We start from the raw sequence: 18,424 nt of genomic DNA, 5'->3' as shown, positions 1-18,424 counted from the left end.
GAAATGTTTTGAGAGCTCTCATTGAGATGCAAATAACACTTGCAGTAGAAATCTTTAAGGTGTTCTCGATTTAGGATTCAGTCTGTGTTAGCTTGACTTTCAGCATTGACAAGGGGCAGATGTTGGCATATATTTAAGTTGCTGATCACATATTTATGAGACTTGGCATATATTAGCTTTAATTGCTTGATACATACCTTAGGTGGGAAGTAAAGAGTAAAATTAGTTGTAACCTAAACTGTGTTATTTTCAGTCTATTGCTGTTCAATTAACTGAGGCTTAACCTAGATGAGAGAGAATGCTTTGGACTGATTGAAAAGCTGATCTAGGGGCAAGTGTACAGCATATTGTGGGTAGATTGTACTCCTTTTGAAGGGTTAGTTTGCAGCTTGAGTGTTTCTGGACCTGGCTCTGTTCCTGTTTTACTAGATAGTGGCTGTGGCCATGAACACTTATGCTTTGCTTAGGCCCTTGCCCAAACTGTTTCCTGGAAAAGGCAGATCTGTGGTCAGAAATTTCAGCTGGTACCAAATACTGCAGACACATATATAACAGCAGTATTATGTAATTGTTAATGGCTCCATTTCTGAGCCCAACTGCCCAATTCAACATGTTGATAATTACCAATAAAGCACTAAAGGTCTGTGCACCAGGATATTTAAAGAACCAATTTCTTGCATATATGTGTTAAGAATTGTTCTCCTCACAGAACAGTGAAAGATTAAAGGTAAAGGTAAAGGTACCCCTGCCTGTACGGGCCAGTCTTGACAGACTCTGGGGTTGTGCGCCCATCTCACTTAAGAGGCCAGGGGCCAGCGCTGTCCGGAGACACTTCCGGGTCACGTGGCCAGCGTGACATCGCTGCTCTGGCCAGAGCCAGAGCCAGAGCCAGAGCCGCACACGGAAACGCCGTTTACCTTCCCGCTGGTAAGCGGTCCCTATTTATCTACTTGCACCCGGAGGTGCTTTCGAACTGCTAGGTTGGCAGGCGCTGGGACTGAGCAGCGGGAGCGCACCCCGCCGCAGGGATTCGAACCGCCGACCTTTCGATCGGCAAGCCCTAGGCACTGAGGCTTTAACCCACAGCGCCACCTGCGTCCCTTAGTGAAAGATTAGGGATGGGCAAATCTATTAAAATCCACTACTTCCTAGTTCTGCATGGGGACAAGACTATGTCTGTTATGCCCATAAAATGCAAAAACACAAAGATAAACAAATAAAAGCTCTTATGAGTTTGCCATGCTGCCTATTTTCCTGTAAAGGATACTTCTCCCCTTCAAACTTTTAAAAACAGATAATCCATCAGTCCACTTCCTGGAGCAGCTAGCACATGGGTCTCCTTGTCACAGCACTTTAAATACAATATAGCAGCCCCACCTCATCCTGATTCTGAAGCGGACCTGGAAGTGGAATCTGAGTTTGGTGGATTCCTGCCTTATTTCTGGGATTTTATGACTGAAATGTGATAGGTGAGCTGAGGAGTTTTCAGCTCAGAATTCTTAGCTGCTTCTGTATGTCAGTACGTATCTGCAGGCACACACAAACTTAGTAGAGCTAATAACTTTTGCCTCAGTATTTCTGAGGCCTGGCAAATGAGATGAGGTTGTAGAACAGGAGTTCTTAATTTTATGCCTATCTATTCACCTATTAAGGGACACGGGTGGCGCTGTGGTCTAAACCACAGAGCCTAGGGCTTGCCGATCAGAAGGTCGGAGGTTCGAATCCCTGCGATGGGGTGAGCTCCCGTTGCTCAGTCCCTGCTCCTGCCAACCTAGCAGTTCGAAAGCACGTCAAAGTGCAAGTAGATAAATAGGTACTGCTCTGGTGGGAAGGTAAACAGCATTTCCGTGCGCTGCTCTGGCGACTTAGTCATGCTGGCCATATGACCCGGAAGCTGTCTGCGGACAAACGCCGGCTCCCTCGGCCAGTAAAGCGAGATGAGCGACACAATCCCAGAGTCATCCGCGACTGGGCCTAACGGTCAGGGGTTCCTTTACCTTTACCTTTATTCACCTATTGAGGATGGTAAATGACACAGTATCCCTCTGTTCTGGTGCCATGGGGGGTGCCCTTTAACTCTGATGTTGCAGACACTTCAAAAGAGAAATCATTTTTTAGAAAGCTGAAGCTAGGGTAATTGAAGATTCATGCTAGTACCTGCAAATTGCCTACACTTAGACCCTATTGAAGTCAATGGTATTTGTCTGTCATCTCCTAATATAGAGAGAATTTCTTTTAGGTGTTTATATTTTTCTGGATCCTTAAAGGTTTCACAAATTTTAAAACATTTTACATAGCTGGTATGCTTTTCTTACAAAGGAAATGCATTGGAAATATTGTTACAGGTAATGTCTGTGCGGTTCTCTAAATATAAGAACTTTCTAAAGTGACTTGGGATATACAGTAAGCATTAAGAAAGGAGATGTGCTCAGAGTATCAGGCCTCGCATAGGCATCTGGTGTGGCCTAGAGCCAGCTTCATCAGTTATAAAGCGATCACACCTTCTTATTTATTTCTTTGCTCTTTCTTTTGTAGCTTTGGAAAACTCCATATAACAATTGGACCCTTTTACTGTGTATACTCAGATGCACTTTGTACTCAATCCTTGTTTGTGTTGCCTTTTCCACAGAAACAGAGCTCTGTTTGATTAAAAACAAAAGCCAAGATGGTTTTCGAAGCCCAACCCTGAAAAATAATCATAGTACATGCTTATGGTAATACTTTTTCAAAAGTAGGGGGTCCATGGCTTGGCTTTTGAAAAATAGGAGGTCCTCAGTAATTAGCTAATTGGGAACCACTGTATTAGAGCAACTGGTATGTGCTTGTTGCATGATGTTCCTTCTCTCTGCTCTAAGTAGCCTAGCGGTGGTTGCTTGCCTCTCAAAATAATTCTGGCATTTAGTGATCAGAGGCATAAAGATGATTCCTCTGGGTAGGAGATATGGCTATGGAGATATGTGATGTGTTCCTCTCTGTCTTGGGACTTACGATTGTGGGTGCATCTGTCAAGTAACTAGAGAGAAGCTTTCAAGACAGACTGAATACATTGGCCAGAAGTTAATATAGTTATATAACTACTATATTTGTTAGAGTAGTTATATAATGATTAGGTTGCATAAATATAAATATTTATATAAATATAAATCTGATTAATCTTAGTGACTAAAATGCCTCTAGCACTTTTAAAGTTAAAAGCATATTATCAGATGTTTATAAACACTTGTTGAGGGATGAATAGTTAGACACGTGTTAGCAATTTATGTAGGGATATTAGTTGAAGTTTGAAAATAAATTCAGTGGGAACTTGGCTTTCACCTTTATGACCTGAGTCGTTCATATACATTTCTAAGCAACACACTTCTCTGTCTTTCTATTAAATGTAACAGTAAAGCAATACATGGTGACTGCTTACTTCTTGGCTTTCTTTATTTCAAGGAGTTCCCATTTTGCTATTAAGATACCTACCATATATACTTGAGTATAAGCCAACCCGAATATAAGACGAGGCACCTAATTTTAGGAGAAAAAACTGGGAAAACTTATTGACTTGAGTATAAGCTGGTTCACCACACCACAAACCTAGTGGTGGTGGCGGCAGCAGCGGAGGAGGAAGAACAAGCAGCCCAAAAGGGCTCCTTTCTTGTTGATTGTTCCTCCGCCGCTGCTGCCGCCAGCAGAAAAGTTGAATTGGATCAGTCCATGGGAAACCACATTGATGTTTGCTCCAATTCAGCGGTAAAGAGCAGGGTTTTGCAGGGGGGGGGGCAAGTGGAAGTGTGGATGAGCCTGAGAATGCTGTGGAAGGTAGCCTTTAAAACATAGGTGGGGGAACCTTTCCATCTCTGTGGCAACATTGTCTTGTGAGCAACTTTCAGGGGTGTCATGTCAATGATGGTGGGGTCAGAGGCAAAAATGGAGGGTGGCACTATTACTATGACACTATTACCTTTGTAGTATAGGTGTCAGGAGTCCAGGTTCGCGGCTTGATAACACAGTAAGCGTACGTAATTAAAAAGGGGGATTTATTGCAAAAACAAACAATTAACTCTGGATGGCTCTAGCCAAGCCGCCGGCATAATCTCTCAAATTGACCCTTCTGAAGACTCCTTCCTGTGATGACAGAAGATATTGAACTTTCGACCCTTACGTCTTTTATTTTGCTTCCTGTCTAGCAGCCGTCCTATTTGCCTACGCCTCGGGCTTATTGGGTCAACTACATCCCCTTCCTGTTGAAAAAGGCTGTCTCTGTGGCTTTTCGCGCCTGTTTGGGCTTCTGGAGAGCTTTGGCTCTGTTCTAGCCTGCTCTCAGTTACTCCCTTAGCAGCCGGCCATCCAAGAACAGGGGGAGTCGACGCTGGCAGCTGTGGGCTCTCCTTTGCCAGAGTATAAGCCAAGTCTCTCTGTTCCTGACTGCATTCTCCAGCCGGCTGTAAAATTACACTCGGAGCTGGCATATTCATGACAGTAGGCTGCATTTCAGCCATATAAAGGTTCCTGCACCCACATCTTTACATTCAGGCCTTTTCCCATGTCAGGGACACCTCCACGTAGGCAAAAGCACTCAAGAAGGGAATGGAGCAGGACCAGTGAGAGGTGGGGTCTGGGAAGAAAGGGTGTGGCTCCTCTAGCCACTCTTGTGGTATTCCCTGCAGAGAGGCCCAACAGCTATAGAGAGGCCTATAAAGCTCAATTTGGCCCCTGGCCTGAGGCTCTACACCCCTGCCTTAAAACATAAGAGGTCGAGTGTGGTAGTTTGCTTACCAGCAATATAAGTCAAACGAGCATGCACACTAGGCTGCTGCTGTTTCTGAGAAATAAAATGCACTTTATTTTACCAAAGTTAAATGTGCATGTAGTTGGATCCACCCTTTAATATAATCCACGTATTTTATGTTACATTTTATAAAATATATTTGACAATTTTTCAGGAGCTTTATAGAAAAATAACTATTTCCAGGATATGGAGATAATTTCTATATGGCACAGCTAATTACATTTCCCTTCTTATTCTCTTGCTGTCAGGTTTTTAAAAGTAGCTTTAAGATGTTTTAAGATCCAAAGTAATTTTATCAAAAAATCCCCCATGGTAATTATAAGTTTCTCAAATTTTCAAAAGTTAGGGTCGTTCAAGGAGAAGTAAGACTCGGTTGCAAACACTTACTGCGTAAAGGCAAAAATATTCCATTCATTGTGCTCTGTTAGTGCTGGATGTTCTACATGTGTAGAATCCAATGCTTGTAGGCACTTATCAGATTCATTTTTCTTCCACTAGGGTATCCACTGCACCCTATTTTGGGCTGTGCACATTGGATTTTGTGCACATAGACATATTTGGATATGTCAGCCAATGTACTGACCACCAACCCTAGACCCATATGCTGCCCCATGGAAGACTCAAATGAAGAAGAGGAACAAGCTTCCCCATTTAGCATCTTCTCCCAGGCTTAGATCATAGATGTTCCACCATCCCCATGTCATATGACAAAGGTATTTGAGAGCAGAAGGAGTAAAGCAGTCTAGAAATGTTGTGAAATGCGGAAAAGCTGCAGAATCATTTAGCATGCTGAATCACTGTGACTCATCTTGAGGATGACTCTTTCTCTGTATAAGTATTGTACAGTGGTACCTCGGGTTACAGACGCTTCAGGTAACATACTCCACTAACCCAGAAATAGTACCTTGGGTTAAGAACTTTGCTTCAGGATGAGAACAGAAATAGCACAGCGGTGGCAGAAGGCCCCATTAGCTAAAGTGGTACCTCAGGTTAAGAACAGTTTCTGGTTAAGAACGGACCTCCGGAACGAATTAAGTTCTTAACCCGAGGTACCACTGTATCTGCTTGCAGGCAGACTCACTGCAGTGTCTCAGTCAGTGTCTCAGTGTGGAGCCTGCGCTCTGTGAAGCCTGTGCTCAGTGGAAACTCTGTGTATGCTCTGAAGCTAGTTTAATCTTCTGTTCATTATGCTGTTATTTACAAACATGTTTATTTTAACTCAGTAAAGCCTTTATTCTTTTACTGAAGAAGACTCTGCGTTATTTATTTACACTGCGCCTCACCCCAGACTCCAGGAAGGAATCCTTAGTAGCATCTCTATTTCTTCAGCCTTTTGAAAACCACAGCTACAGAACTAGACAAGCGTCCTTTAAAGAGCACAGCCAGCTCTTTGGAGGAAGTGGGGTCAATTGCAGAACAGGTGTTTCCTCCCTTCATAAGTCTCTTCACTGAGGCAACACCTCTTTATTACTGACAGTAAGCAGAGAACAACCGCCAGTGGAGCTGTCTGAGAGCCTTCTGAGATCCCGATAAAACCTGCCCGAATCTGGATGAAATCAAAATAAATGCTTCTAACCCTGACTTTGCATGATGTGACCATACCACATATGCATGGTTCCAGTTCCAGTTGGTAGCAAGACAAAAAAGGAGATTCCGACCAAACACCAGGAAGAACTTTCTGATCATAAGAGCTGTTCAACAGTGGAATGGACTTCCTCAGAAGATGGTGCACTCTTTCATTGGAGGTTTTAAAGCAGAGGTTGAACGGCCATCTGTCATGGATGTTTTAGTTGAGATTCCTGCATTGCAGGGGGTTGGAACTTGAATGTTTATTTGTTGATCCACATTATTTATTTACATATTTCTGCATATTACATATTATGGTCCTTACATATTACATATTATGGTCCTTCATCCAGACATTCTACAGTAGTGTACAATAAGCATGAATAAATGGATTGATACACAATATAAATACATTAAAAACATAGAGCCAGCCTCATAACAAAACAATGTTGTGGAACCACCTTCCCTCTGAGCTTAGACGAACACCAGCATTATTGGTATTTTGGTGCTTATTAAAAATATAATTGTACTCTCAGGCTTTTGTTGAGTTGGCTGTGGTTTTTAATCCTGCCAAGCTTTATTAGCTGCATCTTAGTTGTATTACATTTTTAATTTTTGATGTTATATATTTTCAACACTGCCTTGAAACATGAGATAAAAGTCTATTTTAAAATGTTTTAATAAAAAACTATAATGTAGGACTAAAGCAGAATGTTATATTCACTCTATGTTTATCCGCCCTTCCCACTCCTTCTCCCTCTCCCATTCCCACCCCCTTGAGGTTCCTCAGAGCCCTAATATACTCTTACTTCAGATCATACTGCGTGGGGCTGTTACTATAAGAGCTTAGACAACCTTTTCATCACTGGACGACTCCTCTGGGGTTACATCTCCTGAGGGCAAAACTTCAGTTTGAGGGGTGCCACAACTTCTTTTCCCAGAAAACATTTTGAAGAACGCTGTAGCAGTGCGATATCTATGCTTGAAAACAAGCATTGTGTGTTTTTAAATCATGCAAAAGTGAAGGTTTAGAGATCTAATTTTGTTATGCTTAATTGTACTGAAGTTTGTATTTAATTGAGAAAAGTTAGAGGTATTGGAATGAGTAATATCATTGTTACACATTGTATGAATACTTTTCCGCTATATTGAAGAACGCTAGTGAGAGGCTACTAATGAGAGAATGTAAGGAAATATGAAAACAAACTGAGAACATATGTCTTTTGCTTAGTGGTTTGAACCATATTAGGACATATTGATTAAGCGTGATCTGTTAAGATGAACTGAGCATAGAACAATGAAACTGAAAGAAAATAATGATGGTGCCCAACACAGATATTAAATACTTCTCATACTGTTCTTTACTTGTTTTACTAAATCATTTCTGACAAGTTAAGCTAAGGAATGGATAATTGTCTGTCCTCCTAGTCATTATTATAAAATACTTTTTGTTATGAAAGTATAAGTGGCTGGAAGGTATGCAGAAAAAATGACCTTCACTCAGTGCTGCCCATTGAAATCTGATGGCATTACAGTGGTACCTCGGGTTACATACGCTTCAGGTTACAGACTCCGCTAACCCAGAAATAGTACCTCGGGTTAAGAACTTTGCTTCAGGATGAGAACAGAAATCGTGCAGCAGCGGCACGGTGGCAGCAGGAGGCCCATTAGCTAAAGTGGTGCTTCAGGTTAAGAACAGTTTCAGGTTAAGAACGGACCTCCGGAACGAATTAATTACTTAACCTGAGGTACCACTGTACTCAGATTTTCAAAGTCTGAAATTATTTATTTCATTTAGAAAATGATATTTGGTTTGCTAGAACACTCTGATGTTGAGGAGAATATGTTTGGTTTTATATATGTTTAGTGAACACATCTGGAGAGAAGGGAATCTGAGGTGTGGGGTGCGTTTGCTGGATGTTACTACAATGTAGTAAGCTCTGGAGAATGTTGTCCCAGTTATAGAATCATAGAATCATAGAATCATAGAGTTGGAAGAGACCACAAGGGCCATCGAGTCCAACCCCCTGCCAAGCAGGTAACACCATCAGAGCACTCCTGACATATGGTCAGAAGTCTTCTCAGAAGTTTGCTGAGAAGACTTCTCACTATGCATGCAGGTACCTATATGCACATTTCACATACAGTAATTGCCATTCTGATGGATCAAATTACAAACATACTACCCCCAAAGAAAATATGTCTTAGTTGAATATTAAAAGCTGTACCAGAAAATTCCAAATATGGGATCCAATGGGCCAGGAGACCTTTGAGTAGAAGCAAAGCTAGATAAGGAGTTGCTTTACCTATTTCCCCTAATAATCTCAGTTACTACTAAGGACAGTAGCAATGGTCTAACATTGACATTTATTGCCTTGCTGTGAAACTGAAAATAATAGTCCAAATTTCTGTTTCTTTTTTTGTAGGTCTAGCAGCAGTGGAGACAATGATTCAAAGAAAGCAACCTATTCTATGACCTTGACAAATCTGTTCCGTTCTGAACATTGTTTTGAACTTTGGATGGTCTCTTGCAACAGCTATGCTTCCCTGACTTTTTGGCAAAATTCTGCAATTTGGATGGATTCCTCAGCAAAAAAATGTTAATTCCACACTTATATGGCCTTTTTTTCTATGATGGTAAGTTGCTTTACTTAACTATTAGTGGTATTGGGGTTTTCCATTTTAGTGTACAGATTCTGGGAATTTTGCCAGAGAAAACCAGAGGGTGTTCTCTTTTCTGCTCTGAGAATATCAAACACACACTTTTGTTGACAAAATAGAGTTATCTTTTAAGCAAATGTGCTCCACTTACACTAAATTACAATAGGATTTATTAAGACAGATTTTAATGAGTTGCTCTCCCCAAAGAAAATAGAAGCAGAACATATTACATAATATCATTAACTTAAACACTGCAGTTCCATGTTAAATCAGTTCATGTCATTAGACAAAAGATACATCAGATATCAAAATGGTCATTAATACCAGTTGTTTAGGTCACTATTGATTTAGCGAGTTGCTGCCTTTAGCATGTTGCCCAAGAGAAGAATATAATCAGAAATGATAACTTTCATATTTGGACATGGAAATAACCAATAACTCTCTTTCAATAGGGAAGTCATGCATTATCTCTATGGTGATAAATTCCGTGCCTGCTAGAATGCATTCACATAGTACATTTCGGTTATGAACACATTTCAGCTGTACTTTCCATGAAGTAAGTAGTCAGCTTACACCTGCTATTGCTAGTCTTGCAGAAGAAGAAAAGACACACATCCACTATGTTGATCTCAAAGTGCATGAGCTGGAACAATAGCTGCCAGACCTGGCAAGGTTATTGAATTATTGTTACTTGGTAGATTTACAATAAGGGGCTACATGTTTCACTATTGGTTCATTATTTGTTTTTCATGTTTCACTTTTTACAAAAGCTTTTCCCAGCATGGTGCCTTTGTGGGACTTCAGCTCCCTTCATCCCAGACCATGCTAGCCGGTGCAGCTTGGGAGGTCATTGAGTAGGAGAAGGCTGTTTTACATCAGTAACACTGCTGTATTTGGAGCCGCTACTGTCAAATGGTGGACGCAGGTGGCGCTGTGGGTTAAAGCCTCAGCGCCTAGGACTTGCCGATCGAAAGGTCGGCGGTTCGAATCCCTGCGGCGGGGTGCGCTCCCGCTGCTCGGTCCCAGCGCCTGCCAACCTAGCAGTTCGAAAGCACCTCCGGGTGCAAGTAGATAAATAGGGACCGCTTACCAGCGGGAAGGTAAACGGCGTTTCCGTGTGCGGCTCTGGCTCGCCAGAGCAGCGATGTCACGCTGGCCACGTGACCCGGAAGTGTCTCCGGACAGCGCTGGCCCCTGGCCTCTTAAGTGAGATGGGCGCACAACCCCAGAGTCTGTCAAGACTGGCCCGTACGGGCAGGGGTACCTTTACCTTTACCTTTTACTGTCAAATGATTAGGGCAAAATATATCACTAGTGGTTTAGCATATGGTTACTCTTTCTGTGTTGTATCAGAGATGTTTCTGTTCAGATAATGCTCTGGTGTAGACTGTGCACTGATGATGATAGGACATGGAAGTTGAATCTCTAAGGTCCAAATCTAGTCTAACACAGAATTTTGTGCATCTTTCCCTCAGCTTTTTCTTTCTACTGAGAGTTAACTTAAGAGTGTGCAAGCTTGAGTGGTGAAACAGTGGGATGCAGGAACAGGTTTCATAATTGTTTCACCCTTGAACAATGTAGGGTTGTTGTTGTTGTGTAAAGTGAGTTTTATAGAAGAAGTGGGCTTCTTCTCTTTCCTTACTCTTTGTATAAAACAATGTGGGGCAATTACTGACTTTTGGAAATTGTTTTAGGACCATGTTTATAGTTCATTGCTATGTTTAAAAATAGTATGAACTTGCATTTTACTATAAGATAGCATCTGTACTGCCCGATAAATATCTCGAACAATAAACACATGAAGGATGAAGTTCTGACTACACAAAGCATAAAGTTTCAGCTGAATCATCTTTCTTTGTTGGTGAAGGATTTAGTAAATTACAGTTGTTTTATGAAGGGATTTAAAACTGGGTTACAGTCTTAGGCTGGGGCTCGGGGGGTATCTAGTCCAAGCTGGTGACCTCTGTATGTTTTGGATCATAATTCCCATCATCTCTGACCATTAGCCATTCTAGCTGGGACTGTTGGGAGTTGCAGTTGGAAACATCTGGAGCATACTAGGTATAGGAAGTTCAGCTGATGACACCGCTGTTGTGTTTTATTGCAGTTACTTGCTGTAAATGGGAACTTGCATACAATATCCATAACAATCAGCCTATGACCCTTTTTTCTGCATATACCTGAGAATGGAAAGTTGTCAATGCTTGGTGCCTTTCTGATTGGCCAGTTCCCCCACTGTGATATTTCTGACACTACTGTTTTGCTATAACCTTGAAAAACACAAATTTATAAATGCTGTTATAACAGACAAACTCATTTCTTTTCAAATTTCTTCATATCTTTGTTCTAAGATAGCTTTGTAACTTATGGAGAGCTGAAAAGGAAATACTGTACAGAGATCATTGGGACTGTAAAATGTGACAGATTTTAACAAGCATGTTTTTTGAATGCATGAGCTTAGAATACAAAAAGCGCCTCAAAATATTGCAGCAAAGTTATACGTATAGGATATTTTTTTGACCAGCTGTTCTTATGAGCCAGCTGAAGGCACAAAACACTTATTTTCAAGTATCCTTGTTTTGTAAGACTTGTTTTCAAGTATCCTTTCCCTCATGGGCTAGTAATCATAACTGTGTTTAAGATAAGCATCCATCAAATCAAGTAGCCACATTCTGCTAAGGCAGTCTTGCACTTAATTAATAATGTTTATATTGTGAGTTCCATGCCATATATAGTATAATTTTTTTCACTGTTTGGAAGCTTCTGCCATTTAACTGTCTAGGATTGAGGTCATAGATTTTATAGGTTTTAAATATTTTGCTTCTTTTTATAATGTGGTTATTCTCACAATAATTCCTTATTTTATATTTGTTTTTTGGCAGTACATCACACAGAATGAAATTTTATCTATCTTTTCTTAGAGTTCGTAAACCAAATCATTTTTAAACAGGACTGTTCTTAAACCGAGGTACAACTGTACATGTCAAAATGATAGGAACATGGAAGAGAACAATATATTGCTGGGTACGGGCACAAGGTACTGGTAGAGATGTTGTCAAAAGCAGTCAGTCCATCATTTGGAATTGCAGTGGAAGTACTAGTGAGGAAATGAGGGCTGTATTTTTCCACAATGTGGTCTGAGAGCTGAACAAGTGAAGAAGAAGAAGGAGAGTTTGGATTTAATATCCCGCTTTATCGCTACCCGAAGGTGTCTCAAAGCGGTTAACATTCTCCTTTCCCTTCCTCCCCCACAACAAACACTCTGTGAGGTGAGTGGGGCTGAGAGACTTCAAAGAAGTGTGACTAGCCCAAGGTCATCTAGCAGCTGCATGTGGAGGAGTGGAGACACGAACCCGGTTCCCCAGATTACGAATCTACCACTACACCACACTGGCTTAAGAAATGAGATTTCTTAAGGTGTGGTGTGGGGCGATAAATATTTGGGTCCCGAAATAATTAACTCTGTTAACTGGGGGAAAATGTTTGCAGTGGCTGAGTGGCATGTGCTCAGACATGAAGCTCATTTGAAGCTGCCATCTTATTTCTCACCTTAAACTGCCATTCAGGATTGCTATAAGGATAAATTGGATAGGGAAGACCATGCATGCCTGTCTGAAATCTTTGGCGCAAAAATGGGATACAAATGTAATACATAAAATAACAAATAGTTACATTTCTTATGCAATAAATAAAGGTGTAGGAAAATACAATTGTACCCTACTTCCCTATAAAAATTGCTCATGTTTAAGAAGTTTAAATAAACTGTTTTGTTTACTCTTGATTTTCATCCTAGTTCGAAGCATTGCCTCTATTTTTCTTCAGGCAGGCAAACAGGAATGAGTTTGAGTTCCACAGTAAGCATTCTCTCTTGATGTCTCAAACAACAATGGAGATAACTTTAAATGGGCCAGCTGGCTCCTTTTCCCAAGAACTTTCTCTCTTTCCTGTGTGCCATGCCATGAATCCCTAATTTCCCAAACTTTTTTTCAAAGCTGGCAGCCCTTGTAAACTACAAATCTAATCACTAGCTTAGTTTTTATATGTGGCATTGTTTATTTCACTTAACACATTTATGTACTCTTTTCATTAATGGTTTTAGTATGCTTTACAGACATTACAAAAGCAAGCAAGACAACAATAAACACATACAAAACTTTGTATTTATACAATTGCTACATTATCCTGTAAGTAGGATCAAATTTACTTCATGGTTATGCTTGCATGTAGGGAGTAAACATTCTTCTTACTCCCTACATGCAAGCATAACCATGCAGTGAATTTGAAATAAAAACAGGCTCATTGAATAAGGCCAATACTTTTCTGGCTGAAAATTAACTCGTCTCTAGAAGTCCATCAGTGCTGTTAATTAATCAGCTGGTTGACCAATGAAGCACCCCAGTGCCCACAGGAAGAGATCATTCTGTACCACCTTCCTTTGCTGGTGAACAGAGCAGGGTATAAAGTCCAGGAAACACATTTCATTCCCCTGTTGGGTAGGAAGAGAATGAATAGCACGGAAACTTGCTTTGCCAGAATCTGTTTTGTGCTGTTCTTAATTGCATTATCAGATTTGTATACCTGATACCTTAAAACTAGCTTTCTCTTGACGAGTGGGTTATACAATATTTTGAAAACAATGTTATGAATGTTCCAATCAACCTTGCCCTGCACAACCAGTGTAACTTGTTGGTAGCTCAAAAATGCTCATCTGTCCATTAATATGAAATTATTTCAAATACCATCTCCTGTAATGCATCTGTAAATGTATCTGTTTACATGCTTTTAATATCATCTATTTGCATAAAGGCAGTGTTAATATGTACTGAAAATAAAGTTTATCTTATTAAAGTGGCCAAAAGTATCAGAATTGAAAGTAACATTTACATTTAAGATTTTAGACAGAATGAGTTTAAAGATGGATGAGGAGATTGAGCCATTCAGAAGACGAATCATTTCCTTTCATTGAGGTGGAAAGCAGAGACCTTAGTTTACCTTTTATGGTGATAATTCAGCCAGTGACCCAAATGTGTTATAAGCAGCTACTTTTCCCTTGTCTTCCCTCTTTTAAGAATCCAAGTTTCTTTCCAGGTTCCTAATCCCAACCAAAGTGTGCAGTGGGCATTTGCTTCACAAAATTGGGTGTCCTATGTAGCAGCGAGAAGGAAGAGTGGCCAAAGCACGAGTTTTAAAAACAGAATCTGAGTCATCCTTGCACTTTTCAATCCAAATGCACATAGATGAATCTGACATGCATTAAAAAGAAGTTTGCCACGAGGAACTTGGTTATTTGTGAATTATTTCTTCAGGACGGATTCTGTTACAATATAATTCAGTGCTGAAGCATTAAGAGCTGAGGTTAATGTACTTTGAAAACTAGTATCCACTCAGCTGCACAGTAGAAGCTCTTACCATGCATGTAGAAGTTTACTAGTGTTAGACTAGGAGTGGAAAGATCCCCATTCAGCCTTGGAGCTTACTCAGTTACTTTGGTTAGTCACTGCTTCTCAGCTTAAACGTCCTCCGCAAGCTTGCTTGGAGGCAGTGGGATGTATACTACCTTGGGCTCCTTGGATAAAAGGAAAGATACAAAGGTGACAAATAAAATAATTTCATATAGTAAAACTTACGACATTATAAAATCCGTTTTGATTCTGATATGATCACCTGAGAAGGAAAGACATTGTTACTACAATAGTATTATTTTATAAACCATGCTGCAAATATTTGCAATGCTGATCTTTCCCTTTATAGCCTTATCTTTCCTGAAGCCTAGGTAGGATTTTAGTTTTGAATTGCCGTTTATCATTTCTCTGTAGCTTCAGAATAACATCATATATTAGACCTTGACCAAAGCTGTAGGTCAGGGCTGGGAAATCTTTTTCAGCTTAAGGACCATGTTTTCTTCTGGGTGATCTTCTGGGGGCCTGGATGCAGAGACAGAAGTGGGTGGAACAATGAATGCTAATTTGACTCTTGTATGGTAGGCTAGTTTCTTCACTCCCACATACCCCTCGTCTCACCTCAATCCAAACAAGAAAGAGACAGGACTCTCCTTCCTTATATTTTCTAAGAAGAGGTTGGATGGCCATCTGCCATGGAAGCTTTAGGGGAGTTTCCTGCATTACAGGGGGTTGGACCAGATGACCCTTGGGATACCTCCCAACACTACAATTCTATGATTCTAGGATACATTCCAGCTGGGCAAAAGCAATCAAACAAATTGCAAAGCAGGGATGGCAAGACTGTGTGACTTGGGAGGCTAGGTGGCCTGGGGAGAGTCAAAAGGTCCAGATAGGGAGACCAGGAGAGCTGAATTTGGCCCCCAGGACTGACATTCACATTCCTGCTGTAGATAGACTATCCTCTTCATTGCTGCAAGAACCTTAAAGCTGGTATATCATTAAAGTACAGCATTATTTGTCTTCAGCCTCACTCAGGGTTGCTAAATGTGTTTCAGGTAACAGAAATGCATCAAGTGTGAAGGAGAATACAATAGGCATACTCCCTAGCTTGAGCCTCTGGGTGTTTAGGGAAATCTTTCTTTCTTTGACACTTTGTGTGTTGTGAGAAACTGCAGCTGAACACCTGTGTACCTAGGCTGCCTCATAAACTGCGAAGCAGCTGTCAAAAAGAGGTGTGCACATAAAATCCTCCTTTCACACAATTTCTGGCTGCCTCCTCCAAAGAGGTGAAGGAGGAAGGAACAATGAATTGTCTAAAAAGGGAGCCATTCAGTTGCCATTTTTATATTCAGAATGAGGTTAATTATTTCTCAGTATGGTGATTTCCCATATTAGTATTTGCCATTGTTAATGAAACAGAGCTTGAAATATATGAAAGTGGTGCTTCCTTTGAACATGCCCCTATGTAATTCATATTGCCGAAGTCAGTTCTATGGCATTTCACTTCCATCTTCCACTGAAAATATTATCTATGATATTTTAATGGCATTGAGGCAGGATCAGTTTACCCTTCTACACACCCCATGTCGATGGAAGAGGTATACCAGGTTCGGACTGCCCCAAACACATTCCATGGAAGTCGGCCAGTGTTGAACCTCTCTGTTGTGCAAGCCAAGCAAGCAAGGTCTCACTGGGCAACCAGGGCACAGATTCCAACCAGGCAGATACTGAACCCAAACTTGGGAGTGCCATGGTCAATCTTCCCCTCAGGCCCCTTATGGGGGACCATCTATACTATGTTGATCCTTCTCAAGGAAGCAGCCTTATATAAGCTTCCCCTCCCTTTTGCAAGGGCTCATGGGATAGCCTTTTCCCATGAGCCCATTGCACGGGCCAGATACCGAGCAAAACCTTGACCAGTATTTTGCTGCAATCTATGGGCCCCAGCTCTGCCAGGCAACAGTGCCCCACAGTTATTGGGCATAGAACAAGGCTTACATTAAAGCTGTTCTGTTCAACTACCATTTACACCTGGCTTCTTCTCTAAACTAACTTGTGTAGGCCAGAAGACTTGGGGCAGAAGCAGGATATCATTTCATCTTCTGTCAGGGTGCTGAGAATGCAAAAAGTAGAATGAATATCTTCTGCCTTTCCCCCTTTCCTTAGTTCATGTGGAGTAGCTAGGGAGGTGGTGAATTGCAAGAGGGGTTCACATTTCTTAACCTCTCCAAAACCCTGCAGGAGAAGAAAGTGCCCTGCTTTCCAAAAATGGTTTGCACAGTGCTTCTCCTTTCTTAAAATGGGACCCATTTTCTCCATTACATTCTTTGAAATTAACTGATAACTTTGGGAGAGGAGGTCGCTACTGGCAAGGCAGGTTAATGGCAGGGATCCAATGACTATTTCATGTTGCAGAAAAAGGATCTTTCATCAATTCGTCCTGATTGCACTGTAACTGACTGCATTGTAAGATTCAGTTCCTCATGCTCTGTCGGCAGCTATCAGTTAAGTCTGATTTTTGCATAGGCTACACAGCATTTTTGCACAGCATTTTTTTCTGGTTATGCTGTAAGTTTCTCCCTTTCTGCCCTCCTTTTCCATTCTCTTTCAAAAATGTGAATATGAGCATTTAAGAAAATGTATACTCAAATTCAAGTTAATAGCTATAGGCTGTTAATACTCAATTTTGGATTATCAAGTTAATGGCTTTGCCTATGAAGCAACTTTGACAGCCACTTCAGGCAGAAGGTTGCTGAGAGAGAAAGAGCTCACTACTAATCTCTGTCTCTGTCATTAAAAATAATGAATATTTTTATGTCTTTCGTTTAAGTATGAAAATAAATTTTGGCGCTGTGAAGCTATGTAGTGTTCAAATTCTGGAACGGGGGAAATTATTATATACTGCAGGTCTATAAGTACTGGTGCTGCAAGGCAGTGTTTCTTAGACTGTTTGACCCTGAGCCATACTCTGTTTTCTGGATCCTCCCCCAACCAGCTCTAGTCTGCTGTTTGTAGAGTGCAGATATCTCCATGCATATCTGTGTTTGTCTTGCTGCTGCTCTGCATGCAAATCTGAAGAAAATGACCAAGGGCTGTTAAATAACTTAAGTACTGCCCTTCACTTCACTGCCATCAACCACTTATCTGGTGATGGATATAAAAATGTTGTTAATGGCAGTGAAGTGAAGGCTTTGATCCTTGGATTATCTCCACGCTCAAGAGTGGCTTGCCTGGTGAAGTGAGCGGCAGCAATAGCCTCCTACTAGCTTTCTGACAGAGTGAAGGCAAAGAGAAAGGTGATAGCAAGGTTAGGGCTCCATGGCACCCTGGTGGACTGATCGGCTATTTGGTGTCCACTTCTGTCCATTTTTTAAATCCCATACCAACAGGACTGATGAATCTGTCAGTTTAAGTTTCTCACTTTTTTGAATCTTCACTTCCTGCCGCATTGCTACATACATTTGCAAAATTTTAAGAAATTATCACATGAAAAACCAGTTGTGTTTGCATGCATGTTTCCCCTAATAGTTGTATTTTGCTTAGTATATGCATTTTTGCAAACAATTTTCACTGAATACATTGTGTCTGGTTGTTTTCAGTTATACACACACATTGCATGCACTTTCTCTGTTCTTTGTCTGGGGAGCTCCATTGCAAAATTTAGAGAACTGTGAATCTCGAAGGAAACCTGCATTTTGGTTTGTGGCTCGGTTCAGAAAATGTGAACCTGCTACAACCACATTAAAATGTGAACCAAATGGCTTTCTCCCCCATCCCTACCGCCAGTATAACCACAAAGATGAATGCACAGGTGGCATGAAAGGAATGAGATGTTTATGTGTCTCTTATATACCAATCCAGTCCTCCATTGTCATCTTCTTGTGCTCCAGAGCATGAGTAACATACATGGTAGAAAGAGACAGAGGGAAGGATGAGGATATGGGAGGTTTGCAAGGGCTTCTCATACCATTCAATGCCCTCCTGGTGCTGTGTGCTAGCATTGGCATGAAGAACAGGAAAC

At 41.0% G+C, this 18,424-nt stretch overlaps 1 protein-coding gene across 2 annotated transcripts in view; it reads left to right on the top strand.

Moving 5' to 3' along the window:
• Positions 1-18,424, top strand: part of CHRM3 (cholinergic receptor muscarinic 3) — a 241,749-nt gene that overhangs the window by 46,145 nt on the left and 177,180 nt on the right. For both annotated transcript variants that reach the window (XM_079969516.1, XM_079969517.1), the window contains exon 2: positions 8,767-8,977. The gene's annotated coding sequence lies outside the window, so the exon portion shown is untranslated. The remainder of the gene's footprint in view (positions 1-8,766; positions 8,978-18,424) is intronic.

Source organism: Podarcis cretensis, assembly GCF_951804945.1.
Source record: "Podarcis cretensis genome assembly, chromosome: 3".
Classification (NCBI taxonomy): Eukaryota; Metazoa; Chordata; class Lepidosauria; order Squamata; family Lacertidae; genus Podarcis; species Podarcis cretensis.
Note: the sequence above shows the minus strand (reverse complement) of the source record. Positions and strands in the feature narration are given on the sequence as shown.